The 6,537-nt window shown below is 45.3% G+C and overlaps 1 pseudogene; it reads right to left on the reverse strand.

Annotated features, from left to right (window-relative positions):
- Nucleotides 1-2,349: 2,349 nt before the first annotated feature.
- Nucleotides 2,350-6,268, reverse strand: LOC120866631 (annotated as a pseudogene).
- Between the last annotated feature and the right edge of the window lie 269 nt (nucleotides 6,269-6,537).

The raw sequence follows: 6,537 nt of genomic DNA on the forward strand, positions 1-6,537 counted from the left end.
TTTTTCACAGACAAAGCCTTCAGAGTAGCCATTATAAACAGATTCAGTAAGTCAAGGAAGACATGATGATGGTGCCACATTCAACAGAGGATACAAACAAAGAGACTGAAATTGTTTTCAAAAACGAATCAAATGCATACTCTGGAATTGAAAGGACAATAGCTGAAATAAAAGAAAAATTAACTAGGGGAGCTTGGCAGTGTATTTGAACTGACAGAAGAAAGAATCTGTGAACTTGAGGATAGGTCTATAGAGATTTTACGATTCGGTCCCTTCTGGTTTGTAATGTTTCTGCTGAGAAATCTGCTAATCATCTGATGGGAGCGCCCTGAACAGGACAGGGCGCTTTTCTCTTGCTGCTTACAGGATTCTCTCTTTTCCTTTTGACAGTTTGATTAAAATGTGTCTCAGTGTAGGCCCTTATCCTAGTTGGAGTCCTTTGAGCTTCTTAAATTTGGATGCTCCTTCTGTTCCTCAGAGCTTGGCCATCATATCTTCCACTAAGTTTTCTGTCCCTTTCTCTCTGTGTCTCCTCACTCTGGAACTCTCATAATGTCTGTACTGTCAACTTGAAGTGTTCTATAGGTTCCTACGGCTTTCTTCACTTTTCCTCATTCTTTCTTCGTTTTGTTCCTCTAACTCAGTGGTTGCGAATGACTTGTCTTTGAGTTTCCTGGTTTTTTCTTTGGCTTGACCCAGGAGGCTAGTGAACCCCTCTAGTGAATTTTTAAATTCAGTTATTGTATTTGCAATTCAGAATTTGTTCAGTTCTTTTTTTGTAATAGTTTCTTTCTTGATACTGATTTTGTTCATCATTTTCCTGATTTTGTTTAGTTGTCTATCTGTGTTCTCCTGCAGATCATTAAACTTCTTTAACACAATTATTTTGACTTATTTGACAAGTAATTCAGAGATCTCCCTTTTTTCTTTTTTTGGTTTGGTTTCTGGACATTGATTTTGTTCCTTTGATTGGGGCATCTTTCCTTGTTTGTTCATGTGTCTTGTGATTGTTTGCTGAATTTTTTAAGTATCAAATTTATTTCAATATCTAGTTTCATTTTTAAATTAAAGCTATTGGACAATTTTTGCAATTTAAAATTTATTAATAGAGGTGAGGAAAACATTAAGAAGCTATTAATTATTGACAAGAAATAAAATTATCAACCATATATTTTAAAAAGCCATGTTAAAGAGTAAAAAGTTTCAATTATACTATTTAACTGAAGGAAATATCCTTTTACCTCTTTATCTCTACTTATAACATTCTCATTTTGACATAATTTACCCCTTTTTCACCCAATTAATACAATGAAAACAAAATTTTTCCAAATGTTAAGACTTTCTTTACCATTTACAACATATGACATAACTGTAACTCTTTAAAAGTTCCTTAAAAGAAAGTTGAAATTTTAATTTTTACCGTGAACCTGTCTGATCAAAAATTAAAGACATTACTACCACATGAATTAAAACAAAGAATGGAATAAAAACAAAGGTGGTTTCTATATAAGCAGCAAATTATCTGATAAGACATTTTAACTACTTCACATTTCTACTTAGCACAAGTGAGAATAAACTGGTTCTAAGGTATATTACAAGGTTTGGCATTTCCACTCTTAAGCTTTAAATCATAGTGTTACTCTACTCAAGTCATTGCTAAGAAAATGGCAGTGTTCATAAGTACAAAAATTATTATATCCAGTAGGTGGTATTCTACACAGTCAAGATAACAGGAAAATTCTTTATAAAATTAGATTTTTTAAAATGCAGAATATCTGGTAATTATCAGTATCTCAAAAGCTAAAATGAGAAAAATACAGAAAATAGAGAAGTACTCATTGAATAATATTATTTTCCTTTGAGGAAACCAGAAATTATTCTATTCCAAGAAATAAGTAATAATGATAAGAGATATAATTAATACACCATATATCTTTTAAGCCAAAGCACACTTTTCTTCTCAGAACAACTTTGATTTCTATGTTCTTAATCTCCTTTGTCCAGAACAGGACCCCATTTTAAGCCATTATTTGAATAGAGTTCATAAACTAAAGCCACTTTTCTTCACAGGATGTTTTCATTTTAGTATTCATACATAAGCTGCAAAAAGGCAAATGAAAGTACTAAGAATGTATAGCATAATAAATGCCATTTTACAGTAACTGTCAACAGACTTCTATTCTGAACCTGAAAAGTTGCCACAGTACAGGTGAGAACGACATGATTCTTCCATAGACTCAGACTTCGTTTAGTAATACTGTCATAAGATCCGAAAGGAAACCTTAATGGGTCCTTTCAAGGATGCATAATTTTCCAGTTTTTCTCTGGATACACAGCCTGTTCATTCTTTCAATCCTTTTTTAGTCATTCAGCTTTTGCAATATTTTCTTGATGTTTTTATTTCTTCTTTTGCTCCTTTTCCCTGCCTCAATCATCTTGGCCAATTTCCAAGACAGCACAGCACTTGCTCAGAAAAGTGGAATCAGAGCCAAAATAACTAAGGAAGCCATATGGGTCCTTTGCAGCCCATTCCACAGCATACTCAGCCCAGGCCTTTAATCAAACATCTTCGTGGAAGCCTTATGCTTGAGTAGTGATCTCTGATTTTGTCCAAGGATTATCAGCCAGTCACAATTTCAGATGACCTTTGGTTGGCTGTCTTCTTTAACTCTACCAATACACTTCTGAGAGAAGGCTTAAATTCTATATACTCCTGTGCACCTCAATTTTGGACCCCAAGTGCAAGCACCCTACATAGTTTAAGGAATAAATATTCTTCTTCTTCCTTCAGAAAAGGATCCACCAGGCTTGCTCTCCCGACCAGACCCACATGGCGCCTGAAGCTAAGGACAGCTCAACAGCCACCTGCACTTTCACTACCTTGTGTTTTCCCCAGCTCACCCTTCCTCCCCCGCGGGCCCAGCGGGGTGCGAACAGCCTGTGGTCCCGGGAATCAGGGGTCGCCCCCACCACACCCTGGGCCACTGGCGCCGTGGCCACCTCCACTAAGCACTGCTGCCCGCCTCCCCATTCATCTCACAGGGGACAGTGGGTTCGGACCCCCACTCCCGACCTATTTGCTGAATTTTATGTTTTGAGAAAAGTAGTCACCTTTCCCAGGCTTTCTACAAGTGAATGCACTCACCAATTAGCCCAGCTAGAGACTCTGGTGTCTCTGAAACGTTTTGTGGGCCTGCCTGCAACTTCTTCCACGTGACTTCCCAATTAGGTTTGCCGGGTTCTTCTCCAGGAGCATGTAGGCCTTTGCTCCCTCTAGTGTGCGTCTGTGGGACTGCATGTTCCCTGGCTCTCTGTTCCCCGGCAACCCTTAGGCATCTGAAGTATGCCAGCTGTCCATTAGCTCCCCAGAGCCTGGGAGATAGATACCAGTCCTCAGAATGCCGGCTGGATTCATGCTCTGCTCTTCTCTCTCCCTCCTGGGGGTGCTACTGAGTCAGGCATCTCCTCCTGATCGCACCAAGCTGCCCTGGCCTCCGTGTGCCGCACCATGGGTCCCCTGGTGCTAGAGCTGCTGAAAACTGCCCTCATTCCTTCTAGCTTTCGGCAACCTCCAGACCTCCAAACTGCGTTGGTTCCGTTAGCCCTGGAGTCAGGAGAGACGGACACCAGTCCCTCGAGTAGCCCTCTGAAAGCCTGGAGTGTTGGTCCACGTCTTATGTTCTCTTCCCCACCCTCTGGGACAAGCCGCGCCAGCCAGGGGGTGGGCAGTCACAGAGGAAATGAAAGGCTCTTCTGACACTTCTCCGTGGAGCTGTTGTTGACTCTGCATTTGCCTGGGGGACTACAGCTTCTTGGAAATGGCACCCCCACTCCAGTGTCCTAGCCTGGAGAGTCCTGTGGATGAAGGAGCTTAGTGGGCTACAGTCCAAAGAGTCGTACAGAGTCAGACACAGCAACTAAGCACAGCACTGCAACTTGTTAGCTGGTTTCTGAAGTTCTCCTAAAGGTATTTTGGTGTTTCTAGGGTTAATTTGGTGTCTCTGTTGGGGATGAGGGCTGAGCCTTCCTATTCTGCCATCTTGCTGGCATCACCTGAGTCTTCTGTTCATTACCAAGAGATCACATGAGGTGTCAAGACGTATAGAGCATGTCAGTCACTCAGTTGTGGCTGGCTTTTTGCGACCCCATGGACAGTAGTCCACCAAGCTCCTCTGTCTGTGGAATTCTCCAGGCAAGAACACTGGAGTGGGTAACCATTCCCTTCTCCAGGGGATCTTCCTGACCCAGGGATTGATCCCACATCTCCTGCATTGCAGGCGGACTTTTTACCATCTGAGCCACCAGGGAAGCCCAGGATGTATAGAGCCCAGTTGTCTAAAAGGTGCTTAACACAGACTTTGAATGAAAGGCTGAATGAGGGACACAGACCAGACAAAGACCCCATCTCCTTTAACTAGTAAGGAAACTAAAGATCAGGAATGCCCAAAGTCCAAGGCCACCTTCAAGCAAGAGATGGGTATGCAGTGGGTTGAATAGTGTCATCCAAAAAGGCATGCCCACCATAAACCTCAGTTGCAAACTTATTTGGAAATAATAGGGTCTTTGCAGACATAATCCAGTTAAGGGTCTCAAGATCGTCCTGGATTTAAAGTAGGTCACAGTTTCATTGACCGAAGTCCTAAGAGGAAGGAGGAGAAAACCGGAGACAGGGACACAATTGAAGATGTCTCATGAAGACAGAGTTGGCTACAGGCCAAGGACTGCCAGCAACCCCAGCAGCCAGGAAAGAGGCATGAAACATATGCTCCCCCAGGGCCTCCTAGAGAACTAACCCTGCTGCCACCTTGGCTTCAGACCACTGGCCTCCAGACTGGGAGAGAATAAACTTCTGGTGTTTTAAGCCCCCAGTTTGCTGTTCTTCATTCCAGCAGCCCTAGGGATCTAATATAGGATCTAACTTCCCACTCAGAGTTGTAACTTCTATTCCCGATCCCACCATAGATCTTGAGAAGGGAGTCGGGTCTGTTAAAAAAACAAAAACAAAAAACTACAGGTCCCAAAATGGAGTCACCTGCAAACGAATACTTCCTATCTAACCTTACTGCACTCGCAGTGTCTCCCAGGAATGTGACCTTTAACCCGTCAACTGGAATTAGGTATCTGCATGATGGAATTCCCCCTCCCCCCAAAGGAAAGTGACCCTGCCTAAAGCAATCCATTCTTAGAAATTGCCTTTTTTTCCTACTCCCCTTTTGCCTGTAAAAGCCTTCATTCTGTATAGCTCCTTGAATCTTCTTCTCTTGTGCTGGATGAAATGCTGCCTGATTCAAGAATCTCTGAATAGAGACTTTTCTGGTGGTTCCCTAAGACTGTGCTGCCACTGCAGGGGTCACAGGTTCAATTCCTGGTCAGGGAACTAAGATCTCACCTACCTCGCAGTGTGGCCAACAAATAAATAATAAAGAATTGGATTAAATCATGAAAAAACTGACAGAGCACAGGTATGTTCAGAGTACTTTATTGGTTCCTATGCTAACCTCACAGTAGCCCTGAGTGAGGCTCCCACTGTCGGTCCTCTTTACACCTAGAGGTGAGAGTGAGGGAGTTTCAGACACACCCTAGACCCACGAGAGGGCCAATGACAGGTGGGGACTCCACCCAGGCAGCCCAGCTCGAAAGCCATTCGATTACACTCAGAATGTGGGCAGTAGCCGTCCTCCAGCTCAGTGACTTCAGATGGACTGTGGAGGGAAGGAGCAGCAAGTCAGTCCTGGGGCGTCACCTTGCTGTGACTAGCATCTCTCCCAGCTCACTATTCAGACAGACCCCTTCGTGGACTTCCCGTTGGGAACACAGAGAAGGTTAGGGTCCTCAGGGACAACATTTGCAATTCTCATCCAGTCTTAATTACTCGGCGGGTACGGTGTTCACTCTCCTCTGGGAGGTGTAAGGAGCAGACTCCCAGAATCCACACTCGCAGCCAATTAGATCTGACCTGGACGTACAGCGCCTCATTTTCGGTGCCCTCAGATTCCCCTCCCAGCTTTCCTCCTAAGCCAGCTCATCTGCGTCGTCGGGCAACTGGCCTCGATACGGTCTACGATGAAGTGAACAATAAACTGGAGACATCGCCGTACAGGACACACGCGGACTCCTGGGCAAGGAGGCGGGAGTGGGGAGGGAAGGTTGGCGGACTTCCGGGATGGTCACTGGGTGCATGACGTCACCGCGCCCCATCCAGGCGTTCGCGGAGCAGCCTCGGGATTGGCTGCCGGCAGGTGCGGTGGGCGCTAGAGGCCGAGCTCATCGCGTAAGTGCGCCCTCCTTGCGGTCGAGGCTCTTGCGCCTGGGGGTTGAGACCCGGCCTCGCCCACCTCCCACCGCCCGCCAGGCCTGGGCGTGGCATGCGAGTCCTGCGGTTCTACCTGCTCCTCGGCACCTTCTGCCGCCTCCCTCCCGGGGAGCGGGACGGGGGCGAGGTCCAGAGGAGCGTTGCCCTCGGCTCGGCTGGGCCGGGCGGCGTAGGCACAAAGAGGACCCTGATGGCCCGCGGGACCGCGCTACAGCCTGGGGACA

Source organism: Oryx dammah, unplaced genomic scaffold (assembly GCF_014754425.2).
Source record: "Oryx dammah isolate SB20612 unplaced genomic scaffold, SCBI_Odam_1.1 HiC_scaffold_8, whole genome shotgun sequence".
NCBI classification, from domain to species: Eukaryota; Metazoa; Chordata; class Mammalia; order Artiodactyla; family Bovidae; genus Oryx; species Oryx dammah.